Source organism: Caretta caretta, chromosome 13, assembly GCF_965140235.1.
Source record: "Caretta caretta isolate rCarCar2 chromosome 13, rCarCar1.hap1, whole genome shotgun sequence".
Lineage (NCBI taxonomy): Eukaryota > Metazoa > Chordata > Testudines > Cheloniidae > Caretta > Caretta caretta.
In genome coordinates, this window is record NC_134218.1 from 7,893,647 (window position 1) to 7,906,908 (window position 13,262).

The 13,262-nt window shown below is 42.6% G+C and overlaps 1 long non-coding RNA gene across 3 annotated transcripts in view; it reads right to left on the bottom strand.

Moving 5' to 3' along the window:
• Positions 1 to 2,412: 2,412 nt before the first annotated feature.
• The window catches only part of LOC142068793 (uncharacterized), a 29,380-nt gene continuing 18,530 nt past the window's right edge, over positions 2,413 to 13,262 (bottom strand). For all 3 annotated transcript variants that reach the window (XR_012664681.1, XR_012664680.1, XR_012664679.1), the window contains one exon: positions 2,413 to 6,028. This is a non-coding gene — a long non-coding RNA (uncharacterized LOC142068793). The remainder of the gene's footprint in view (positions 6,029 to 13,262) is intronic.

Consider the following 13,262-nt stretch of genomic DNA (forward strand, 5'->3'; position numbering starts at 1 on the left):
GAAGGTTCAGCATTGTTTATTAGCCCCGGACCTATGCTTCGACTCTGACGCAGGTAAGACTTCTGTTGGCGTCAGGGGAGGTGTTTGCCTGCATGAAAACTGCAACATCAGGCTCATTATGTTTACCAAATAAACCCTTTGAAATTACCAGAGATGTAACAGAGATGTAAAGTTTGGTTCTGTATCCAGATCCAGATTTTTTCCAAAGCTTTGAGGGTCTTCAGATCTGGGGTTTGGTTTGGGTTCCTATCTGGTAATTAGTCAGCAGCTACATTTTGGTTCCTAATAGCTTTCCATAATTGTTCCTGGAGTCACATTTCTATAGTATGCTTCACATTCTGTTCTGCTCTTTTAAATGAAAAGGACAAAACATTTATGCCTGTAAGATGTCCGGTTTTGGGCCAGGATCATTACGCTCAGTAAGTTCTATTAGTTGATTTTGTTATTGTGACTTTATTGACTCAGACGTCAGCCATAACGGATGGTACAAAATGTGGTAAGAATCTATATCCTTTCTCATATTCATTTCAAGTGAAATTCACCCTAACGCTCCCCTTAATGAATAGCTACAAGTAGAGGAAATACACTGAGATTGCCAAGATGGAATCTACCTTCCAATCCACCAATGGGACAAGGGGGCAGCCCAGTTGCAGCTGACGCTTTTGCCCCTGGGTTGAAACAGAGGGCTGTGTCCCCTGCATACACCTTTTGTGGGGTTTTGTGGCCAGTGAATCTCTGTAATCATAGCCCCAGTGGCTATCTCCATGGCCATCCCTTGCCTTACCCCTACCCTTCCCATGAGTAGGGGATGTAGATTCCTCTTAGCACTGTCCCGCTTTGTCTACAGCAACAATGGCAGAGTCACAGTATAAGGGACCTAGGCTGCTGGGTGAATTTCACAGTCAGTGAAAAGCATGTATTAAAAATAGAAGCTCGGAGATTTGATAGTTTTGTCTACGAGGCCTTTCTTAAGGGTTGGATAAAGAGTGTCAAAATGAATGCAAAGCGAGGAGCAATGTGGAAAGAGGATGGAAGGAATTTTATTTAGAAACAATCTGTCACATAAGTCAAACTCTTCTGATATTTTCAGCATGTTAATTCCCCTTTGGTTAGCTGAGCATTCAGAAAACATTACGGAGCCCATCCTGCAAACCCTTACTCTTGCTAGTTCTGCTCTTTGTTTCAGTGGAGCTCTGCATGACTACACAAGTTTGTACTGTAGGGCCCATCTCTGTTGTCCCTTTAATTTCTAATGACATATTTAATAATCCTGAGTTTTGATTCAAAATGATTATATCGTAGGTCTGTCCTGCAGCTGTTATCCCCGGCCAATAGCTCTGCAGAAGTCAATGGGAGTTTTGCACACATAGGAACTTCAGAGTCAGACCCCCATATGGGATTTCTGCATGAGTAATATCCTAGATGGTTGGGAAGATGCCCCCAAGAAATTTTAAGTACAAAAAGAATGGAAATGCCTCAATTTAAAGAGATCCTACCGCCTGTTAAAGAGATTTCATACAGCAGGCTTTTGGAAAAACTGGACAAAGTTCCAGCGCTCACCCATCATAACAGCTAATGCCTATAGTCAGTAGTAGACCCCATCTGATGTAAACTGACCTTGAAGTTAATCTAGCTATGCCCATTTACACCATCTGTTCCAATGTATCCAAGGGTGGCTCTGGTATATGGGGGGCATGCAATGAAGTTATTCTTGGAGCTTCCTCTCCATATCATTCTTCCCTTCCCCTTACAAATTTCCTCTCCTCCTATCACCTCTCTTCTATTTACTCTCCAAGAGCCTGATCCAGAACCCAATAAAGTCAATGAGAATTCTTCTAATGTGCATTGAATCATGGCTTTAACACTAACAATTGGTCCCTGCCCTCACGAGCTGGTCATGGTTTTTTCTTAAAGACTGGCCAAGAGCAAACCAACCTTTGCTAGTTCTCTGTAAGAGCAGCAGGCCCCACTGCCCTGTGGGGTTTCTCACTTCCTGTCCCTCATGATTCAAGGATGGGTTTTTTGAGTTACTAAACCCACCACAGAATGAATGTCTTCAACATGAAGAAAAGGGCATGAAGTGACTCGTACATGAAGTGACCTGTATCCCCTCCAAATGTAAGATGACCTCCATGCTTTCTCCCTGACCCTTTCCGGTTTGTGAAATATCCACACTTCCTTGGGTTCTAGGGCAAGCTGGCTGCTGTCATGGCCAACCAGTAAAAAATGAGTGATGCTATTAAACCTCAGTATATTTGCATTTCAGAAAGAAAGAAAGAAAGAAAGAAAGAAAGAAAGAAAGAAAGAAAGAAAGAAAGAAAGAAAGAAAGAAAGAAAGAAAGAAAGAAAGAAAGAAAAAGAAAGAAAGAAAGAAAGAAAGAAAGAATAAATGACAGATGACATGGTAGGAAATTCATGTTGGATAACCAAAAAGTTACTTTATTAGAAAGATCTGAGTCATTGTCAGTAAGCTCCAAAGCAGTAAGAACACAGTATTAAAAACAAATATGCAGATTAGTGTCAGAAAATGGTAAGGACACAAATGGACATGTAATTTCCCCCCTTGTGCAGGAACAAATATCGTTTTCTTTCTGAGTTTGAGATTAATTTTTCAATAAAATGACAAAGACATGAGATCCGGGCTGCTGAGTTTCTGAGTGAAAGAAATTTAAAGAAAAACAGGGTTGTGATATTAAGAGTTATTGGCTAGCCTGTCACAGCCCTCGCTCAACTGCGCAGGAGTGTACGGCCCTGCACCCTGCTTGGCTCTGCTTTGATTGTGACTCCAGCTATGGATGCGGGGGGAGGGTGGAGCAGCAAAAACTAATTGCTCAACTCTCCTCCTTGGAGCAAGTTAGATGCGTCGCATCCTGAAAACCCATTTGCACGCTAGCACTCCCCTTGACTTCAGTGGCATTGGTCAGAGGTGGGGGAGTGCGAGGAGCCCTGGCTCTGCATCCCATCCCCAACTCACCAGCAAGAGTACCTAGCTGGGCAGAAGTGGGGAGAGCTGCCCCACAAAAGGGGGTGAAATAACTTACCCCTTCCTCAGCACAATGGGGCATCATTGTTTACTGCTGGGTCATTGCTGCTGGGCGCCATCCCTTACTTGGGCAGAAATGTTAAGTCACAATTGAACCTGGTGCATTTGAAAAATCTTTCTTTCTTTCTTCCTGAGGGAAAAAAGCTATCCGTCATGTATTGTATAAAATGTTTGGGGTTTTTTGGGGTGGGGGTGAAGGGGCAGGAGGCAGAGGTGTTACCAAGGGAGGAATTCAAAGATACAAAATAACTGCTCCACATTCAGGTGATGCTACAATGTTCAGACCCCCCTCAGTTTTGTGGTGGCAGGGGAGGGGGGCAGAGGCACATGCCTTATTATTTATTTCTTGATGAGGTTGTATTATGAGAGGCACCTATCTGTACCAGGTCTAGATGCCCTGACATACATTAAAACATGTACATAAAAATATTAATACAGAAAGTCCATCTAGTCCAGTCAGCCCAACCCCTTAATACACAGTTAATTAACAGTACAGGCAGGACCTGATCCAAATCCCCTTGAAGTGTATGGAAGTCTCCTGATTGACTTCAGTGGGCTTTGGATCAAACTCATAAACAGGGCAAATAATCCCACATAATATCACCGAGCCCCATTTGCCCAGTGTCCTTATTCTCACCAGATACCTAGGAAAACTGATAAACAGCATACCCAGAAAGTCAATATATTTGTGCTATTTCAGACCAACGTGGGGAAGTCCAGAGACAAGGAAAGCTTCCCATGAACTGTGTCCCCATCCATCTACATGGAGAGGACTCCAGTTCCAGCCCCTCTGCTGATCACAAGGGAGGTGAAGAGGGAGAGGGAGAGGGCTAGATTCTCAAATAGGCAGGTCCCAAGCTTTGCGGCCAATCTGATCTTGTGATAATAAACCAAATGAGTTTGGTTGACAGAGATCAACATTTCAAAAAATCACCATGGATTGTTTGCCATTCCATTGTATATTGGTGTGCGCACTGAGCCAATGAGTCCTTCCTTAACCCTATGGGAATTAGGTGGTTTACGAGACCCAAGAAATCTGACCGCGTGCATTATGATCTCACAGTGGTGTAAATAAGGATTAACTGTCCTGAAGTCAATGGAGTTACATCCGTGTAAAACCGGTGTAAATGAGAATGGGATCAGGCCATTCAAACTATTGAGGTGTAGGGCTTTTATTTTTCTTATCCTTTGAAATCTGGTTCTTTTCTCATGTCAGATTTGCAAGCACTTGAACAACTCCCGGTGCCCAGGTTAGACCAGAAAAGTCCACTCATCTGGCTTTGAGAGGACACTTGCTGTTCTATCATTATATTTTTGTTGTCTAACACTCATAAACCAAGGATTTGGTTTCACAGAACAAAATGGGGGGAAATGCTGTTTTATAATGTTCATTTCCTCTCTTAGCCAGATAGGGCCAAATTGCCCAAAGGGCTTGACTCCCATGGAGAACAGTGATAACTGCTGGCTGCCGAGCTCTTTTGAGAATTGACCCACAATAAGGTACAGCCAAATGTGGTCAGCTTTACTAACTTGGGGAAGTACTTTAGCCCCAAGTAGTCCTGCTGGAGGAGAGAAGGAGCTTAAGGCTAGCACAAGCTAGCCTGAAAAATCAGGAACATGAATGATGTGCCTGATCCTGTAAATATATATGACAATTGAGGGCTCCATTGTGGCTTCGCCACGAGTTCTGAGTAGTGCCCTAGGAGCAGAGGGAGAAGCAGGTTGAGGTTCAGAGGGTCATCACAATCTGTCTCCCAGATTGTGCCTGCTTCAGGGCTGGAGGAGGGAAACAATGCCCACTCTGCACATGCCTCAGCAAGAGGCACCACCAGGGCTCTGCCCATTCCCATGCATACGCAATGACATAGATGTTCCTTAGAGGCGGCTGTCTCCCCACTGCACAGCCCCATAAGTCCCTGCATGAAAGTGCAGGACGTGCCATAATATGGCCCTCAATAAACTGCAAAAACAACATTCCAGTGTATCTTACTATTTATATTTGACCAGTTTATGTATTATTATTGCATCCATTTTTACTTACAGCTTGTGTCAATATTATTGACTATTTAATTGCTTCTTTTGGCAGAGGTAGGTGCATTTTTCACTTCGCTAAGTACCCTGCTCCTGTGTCTTTTTCCTATGAGCTGGCTCTGGCATGTCTGATGTACAAAATATCTGTGAGTCTGATTAAAAGGAAGTTCTTATCTTTGTACTGAGTCCATTCGGGGTCTCTACCTAAGTACATTGTGAAGACTTAATGCAGCACTGATCTCAATGAATGCAAACATGCAAATTCTTTCCAGCCCAGTGGAAAGATTTACAACCCTTTTCTAAGTGGGATATTTATTATTTAGCGTAACAAAACCCATGGCAGGACCTTGCAAATGCCAGCTATCCTGAGACAAGAGGGATGTTCACTAGCCTGCTGGGAAGTGAAGTCAAGCGCTGAACAGATCACTTGTATGATCAGCCCAATCATTGCCCTCGGTGATAAATAGCCCCACAGGAACCATAATTCATCCAGGAAGAAAGATGCAGGCAGCCCATTATATTTACTGGTAATATTTTTTTTAAAAGAAAGAGTCAATAAAGACCAATGAGAAAAGGCCTGTTAGTTACATATACATATATATTTTTCATGTATCTTTAAAATATCTTTGGCCAGAGAGCTGTAATTTGTATTCTCTCTTTTGCCTGATACATCAAAATACATCTTCCTCTCAGATGATGTTCTTGGTGTAGACGGTGCTCACATCATAGAATTTTAAATGTCTTTAACCATCTTTAGCTTTGTAGCCGAGAGCCCCTTCCGGCTATATGTCAATGCCAGCTGTGAGCAAGGAAAGAGTAGCTTCTACTCAGGCACTATGGTACTGTAGCACTCCCTGGCTGAAAATGGGCTTCCATCACTTGATGAAATGTCACCATAGAACAGCTATCTGTGGGTTCCTTTCCTTCATCCCCACTTCTCTTTTTTCAGAAGAGCTATGTGGAAAAAAAAGGACAAACATGATAAAAATCCATGGACAAAATCTGACCAATAGGATCACTCTACCCAACAGTGATGGCACAGATTCAGTCACCCCCAGCAAGAAACAAACCAAGCCACAATATGAGTGATGGAGCTGGGTCCCACCCAAAAATGCAGGGGCAAATCCAGATCCCATTTTTCCTCAGTGCTCAGGGGTGTTTGGATCTGGGGTTTCTGCTAGGGATTCACTGCTGACCGACACATAAAAGATTAAAAACGTAGAGCTCAAATAGTAGCTGGAGTTGCCCAGTTGCCAACATTCAAGGTACAATTCAAAATGGTCTGAAGTAGCCAGAATCTGATGCCCTTCTGAACACATACCAAAGGTCGTCTTCCATCTCCCCCAGATATGTGTAAATGGGGGCGAATTGTAAGAGTGGGGCATTGTTGGAGGCGGACAGGGATGCGTGATTTTAAGTTGCCTAGTGATGGGTCATCTTAAATTGTTTTGCTGCACTTAGCAGGTATTTTTAAGTTATGTCAGGGGGACCCCAAGAGCACGGATGGATGCCCTAAATAAAATATCCCAACATACAAGATTAATTTTTAATATAATATAATTCACATTGGCTTAATTTTGTCCACCCCTTCCATTGCCATCTTCCTTTCTGAAGTTTGATTGATACATACTGGGAGGTCTTTGGGTCATGGAGTGTGTCTGTTTTTTATCTCTGTTAAATCCTATATAAATACTGTGGATATTTGAGCATTAGGGTATTTAGGATGATCTGTTTAGCAGATTCAGGTTATGAATGACTGCTCAAAATAACACTTACATTTCCAGACAAAGGTCTTTATTACAGCAGAGGTCAAATGAAAAAGGATTATTCTCGCTAATTATTTAATATTTACACAAAATGCTTGGGGGCTGAGTCCACAGGGTTGTCTTGTTTGAGAAGCTAATAGGTTTCCAGGAAACGAGCATTATCTGGTTCCATGTGTAAGGGACCTGTTGTTTAGAAAAGAATTACAGTTCTATCTGATATATTTAGAAGCCGATTGGCTAAAGGTTTAATAATGACTGTTATGCAGCCCAATCCTGCTGCCTTTGAAGTTAGTGGCAAAACTTCCACCCACCACTGTGGCTTATGCAAAGCACAATGAAGTGGATCGATTTTTCATATGTGTTTTTAAAAAACCAGAGTATGTGCTGCTGAACGAGGTACATGGCACACATGTGGGGGAGTTAAAGACCGTGGGGAGCCTGGGTCTCTGCATGGATTGGGGTTTGAACCTAGATGATCTCCTGGCCAAATCCCAGCCTGGGTATTTCTGCCCCCTGCCCAATAAAAACACCTCTTTGTGGTTTCCAGGGTAGTTGCCTCATTCCCCTGTGAGTCACTCACATCTCCTAGTCTAGCGGCAATAAAGCCCACGCTTGGTACCTATCATGGAAGCTTGTATGCGTTGAGCTGCAGTGATCCTCTCCCACCACCCATATGCTCCCCAAGTCCGTAGCTTGCTCTTGTTGCAGGGACCTTGCTGTGACAGCTGTCCACGCCCCCATTCTGCTCTGTGACTTCTTTTTTAAGGCCATTGTATGAGGTCTCATCCTCTTGGGGCTGACTAAGCAACTGCCTGTCCATAAAGCAGGAGGTTCAAGCAGCTGCTTGGGAGATGTTAGCCAGGGTTGTGAGTCTCCTATGGAAACCAATAGGCATATATGGCCAGGGGTATGCTTACCCCTGAGTTCCCCATCCCTGGGTCATATGGCCCTGTGGCTCTGCAGAGCTTCTTGTTCCCATCCCCCATGCCCCTTGGATTGCTGTAGCCATAACCCACAGTGTCCCTCAGAATGCATGGTAAGGGAACCCCTTCTACCCCTCCCCCACCCCTTCATATCCGAATCACACCAGCTCCTGCGGGAGAAGATGGGGACAAGATTTTACCCTGAGTAACGGCTGCCAGGTTGGTGTGGTCATGGCAGGAGAAGAGTGGGTTACGAAGACGAGTGCTCCCTCTGGAAAAGCCACTTGGGTCTGTTCTGCTCAACGCCTGTTGGTATTTCTTTGTGGTTTTAATCTGTGCCTGAAGCGAAGAAAATCCTGCCACTCTCTAAGTGCTCGGAAATGTTGCCTGGCTAGTGAGAGACTGTGCTTGCCTCCTGGACATGGTGTTATCCTCATAGAGAAAGGGATCTGAACTAACATGTGCAAATAACACCAACGAGGGCCCTAAGCCATGAAGGTTTGTTAAGAAATAAATAAAGGCCCCCGTTGATCCCATGACTGTTGCGGGGGTTACCTCTCCTCAGTGGCAGAATTGTTTGATGTATTCTGTGCACAGTACCTCCTCCTTTCCCTGCTGAAGTCAAGCCCAAGCCTGAGCTGACGTCAATAGGAGCTGAGGGGACACCTTTGAAAAGCACGTTGCTATTTTGGGGTGGAATCAAACTCTTTTTATATCTCACCGAAGGACTGTATTTCCCTTTTTATGTGTATTCAGGGATCCTTCAGGGAGCCAGGCCGACAGCCCAGGTGTTCTGCTTGGCCCCAGCAGGGTGTGGATGAACCTCAACCCTGACCCCATGGAATTATCTCTAGGGGACAACAAGATACTTCATTCTCTATGGCCCGTTCGATCTTTGGCCTGTGCACAGACTGGCTGCAAGTGAGTCAGTTAATGCAAATTATCTTGTTTGCCCACACAAGAGAGCCCTGGAGAATTACCTCTCTCCTTCCCGCCTCCTGAGTGAGTCAGGAGAGAGCCTGCTTGATTAGGGCATCCCTATGCCCCAACAATCATTAGCTGCCAGAAAGGTCCCTTGGAAACCCTAGGCAGGCAGCATAAGTAACTGCAGACCACGGGCTGCTCTGAATCAGGCCAGCACAGATCAGGGGCTTAAAGCCACCTTTGCCAACCTGGTCCTTTCCAGTTTTGCTCTGAGTGTAGCTTGTCTTGACTGGAGGATCTGGCCCAAGGCTGGTGTAATCCATGCCTAGTACTCTAATGTGTTTAAGTCTTACTCTTGAATCTCGTATTTCCTCTAATAGACTGTCATCGGCTATATTGTTACAGAAATTCCTTGTTGCGTGAATTGAATTTCCTGTTCTATAAAAATGCAATTAGTCAATAAAAATACTGACAAAAATTTTCATGCATGGGTGCCTAAAGGTAATCATCAGTGCATCTTTAAGCACCTAAATGAATGTCTTAATTTTCAAAGGTCCTGAACGCTCCCGGCGGCATAGATTTTAGTGGGAGCTGCAACTTTCCAGCACCTCTGAAAATTGGGTCACTTATATAGACTTTATGCCTAACCTTAGGCATCCAAGTTTGCAAATCTTGGCCAAAGTGCTTATATACAAAAAAAACAAACAAAAAAAACCCCCAACACTTTGTATTTGATAAGTACATTTTATCAAACTAAAATATCATATGTGTAATTTTTATATGTATCTACACGTGTGTGTGTTTTCACAGGTGTACATATGCTAAAATATTGTTATATGCACATATACAGAACAATTGCTAGAGAAATAATGCCTTGGGATAAATGGATGCTTTACAGAGTGGCTGTGCAAATACGTTGTATAATTATGTGGTGTGTCAGTTGCTTCATGCATTTTCATGTGTTAATTGCAGAAAATCTGTCCAAAAAGTTAAAAGAAAAGTCAACCAAACCTGTTGATGTGGTATTATTCAATACGGCACCTTTAAGAAGAAAACCCACTTACATTCATTTACATTCTGTGTTCTGTTTAAGTTATGATGCCTCCAGCTTTCCCATTTGATGTTTTTAGCAACTTAATTATCATTACTAAGGAAGAATTTTAATAATGGTATTGTTTACACTGGATGGAGCCCGTGGGAATTAGAGAGAATTACCCAGATTGGGAAGAGAGGGAGGGAGGGAAGTAATATTTTGAAAACCCAGTCCACTGTCTGCTGGAAGCATCTGTTCTTACTCTCTCTTTTTTCTTTCTAGAGTCCTGATATCATTCACAGCCTAGACTGTCTGCAAATGGGGACTAGTTTTGAGGATTCCCTTTCCCTTCAATATTCGTTATTATTCTTCTTCCTTGTTTCTGAATCTGTGCCCCTTGCCTGGCAGCAACGCAGCCTTGAGGTGATGCTAGTAGACATTGAAGTAGGGTTAAATTACTATTTCAGTGGCTACTCTGACTTAGTGGCTCTGGGATGTTGTGAAGGCAATTCAGAGAGCTACATTTTCAATCAGCCTTAACCAGGTTTCATTCCTGCATCTGCACAATTATCTGAGGCCCAATTTGAGGGCTCACTCAGGTGTTTGGACATTGACATTAATTATAAGTTGCAATGCAAATGGCTGTTGGTGGAAAAACTGTAGACACAATTATTTGCGTCTGCAAATTAAAGGTACAAAGATGAAGGGCAGCATATTTTGCCTAGGGTAGGGCTGGCATTGCTTAACTCAGTTTACAATCCAGCATAGCCTGGTCTCTTCCCACTGAGCAAACTGCTTATCCATGGGTGTATGTGTGATGTCTCCAGCCAGCAATAATACGATGCATAGGATCCTGTTGCTTTTCATTATTCCACAGGGAAATCCTTCTCTGAAGCATTTTCATGGTATGTGATCTTGGTGTTCTGCAATGTGTTGCATGATGAAAAAGCCTCTTTTTTGTGTGTCTTTAAAAAAACCTAGCTCACTTTACGAGGATAAAAATGTCCCTATTTTTGGATGCATTGCTTTATACCTTTTCATTTTTAAAAAATAAGTGTAAATATTTCTAATCAGCTCTGATGCACTGTGTTATCCCTGCTGGCATATTTGCTAATAATTACCAGCTAATTGAAGGGGGGGCAGGAGGGGAATAACTAACAACTTTATACCTACATTTTCAAAGTGGTTCCATGGGAATTTAGTTTCACGACACCATAGTCATTTCCAGTATACAGAAACCATCTCTAACAAAAGATTACCTTATTGCAGAACATGCTTTCACTGTATAGCTGCTATATTGTTACTAGTCATGTTTTGTGAAATTTGTTATTGTTGCCTTTTGACCAGGCTTTTCAGAATGTGAGTCACTCTGGCTGCTATTTTCCAAGAAGGTTAGCTGGGAGGATTTAGTTTTCTCTACCTATTGTGAGCGGTACTTCTGTTTCACTGGTTTTCAAAAAAGAAACTGTGGATGAAATCCTGACCCTATTGAAGTCAAGGCCAAAAATCTCAGAGTTCAATTGGGTCAGGATTTCCTCCAGTATCTTTGAATACCTCCAAAATCTAACAAAACTGGTCTTTTAATAATGACAAAAAGAAAAGGAGGACTTGTGGTACCTTAGAGACTAACACATTTATTTGAGCATAAGCTTTCGTGAGCTACAGCATCCGATGAAGTGAGCTGTAGCTCACGAAAGCTTATGCTCACGTAAATTTGTTAGTCCCTAAGGTGCCACAAGTCCTCCTTTTCTTTTTGTGGATACAGACTGACACGGCTGCTACTCAGAAACCTTAATAATGACAGAAACAGAACTTTGCTTTTTAACTTGAGGTGTGGGCTCTAATTTAATAACATTGCTCCCTAATTTCTCATCCTATAAAAATACACGAGTGTGAACTTAATTTACAAATTAAGGTGAGACTCCAGCAAACATCCCATTGGCTTCTGGTAGATCATTCATGTAGGTTTCAGTATCTGGGCCTAAATCTGGGCTAAAGGGAGGCAAATTCTCTCCTGGTGAAAACACTCAAAACTGCATTCAACAGTAGTGCACTCAATTATGCCAACAGAGAATTTGATCTGAGTATCCCAAAATGATGGAAATATATAATCTCACATCAGAATTTGGGTCTTATTAGCCCATTGCACCAGCAGTATCTGTAGCTTGTAACAGTCCTATAGATTTACGATAAAGTTTGGAAAAGATGACACTTGGCTTACTTTCCCACTCATCATTATTATAGTAGCAAGTGCATGGTTTTCTTTAAGTTATTAGCATAACATCAATGTTCATTATGGCCAGATTGGACTTTATACCTTACACCAAGTCCCTAAGAGCATGAGGTCAACTTAAAGAACAAAGGACCATTATTGGAACATATTTGTTTGCTACCCTCCATAGACTCCCAAACCTAACACGTGGCTGCACTGATTACACAAGCTGAGGATATTTACCAGTCTGGGGACATTTAGAAAGTATCTTTTATTTGTAGCTCATTTCTTGCATCTAGCTGCATTGGCCATATAGCATACATTTCTTCATGACCGCCTGCTGAATGATTAGTTTATCACATAGTACAAAATACTGACAAGGGAACTTTGTGTCAAAATGTTTATTCATCATCACAATAGATGGAACATTGAGGCATGGGGCTCTTTGAAAGGCTTCAGTGCATACATGTGAAAATGCAGCATTTGCAGTTAAAATATACAGTTCTGAATTACAGCTCAGATCAATACAGTGGGAAGATTGAGATTATCAATCTTGAGGGGTCTCAGTTACATGGAATTGACTGGCAACCACATAATGACTCAGGTTCAGCCCACCAGTTTAGAGTCAGAGTGATAGATCTGCAGGAGCCAGTCATCATAATTTCCTTATCGACAGGGTCCATGTGGCCATTTATCTTCCATTACCTTAGTTGTCTTGGTCCAGTTCAAGTACTTAATCCTTCAAGCTGCATCTGAGTGATCAATGCACAGCTACAGCTGGTTGAAGGGGACCAAATCCATTGAACAGTTGATTTGGTTCCATTTTACCAGCTTTAGCAAAGCATTTGGCCTCATGGCTCATGGAAAGCAAAAAGGGTGATTCCTCGGGGTTCTTTCCTTCACAGCCACCTGGAACTCTTCTGGACTTGTTGCCCTGGTTCAAACAGCTTCATTTTCATGCAGTCAGGATTTATTTAAGCTTCTTAGCTGCTAGGTCTGAACAGTGGGTCTGAATGTAATAGATAGTTTGAAGTAGTGGACTTCCTACTCTGCCATAGAAACCTCCAGGCCATAGCACTTTTAAACCCATTATTTAATTTCTTCTTCAAGAGCTAAAATATTATTAGGATCCAACATAAGTAAAGGCCATGGGCCTAATCTGGGTACTTGAATCCCCCACCTCACGCTTTCTTCCTTTAAATGTTTTATTGTTTGCTGTTCTCCTTTGTGTTTTATGCTTTGCTGCTCACAATGATGACCTGCAGGTACTGGCTACAGAGGTCAGTAGACCATGTGCAATGTCACTCACTATTGTAAGTCATCCTGTGAT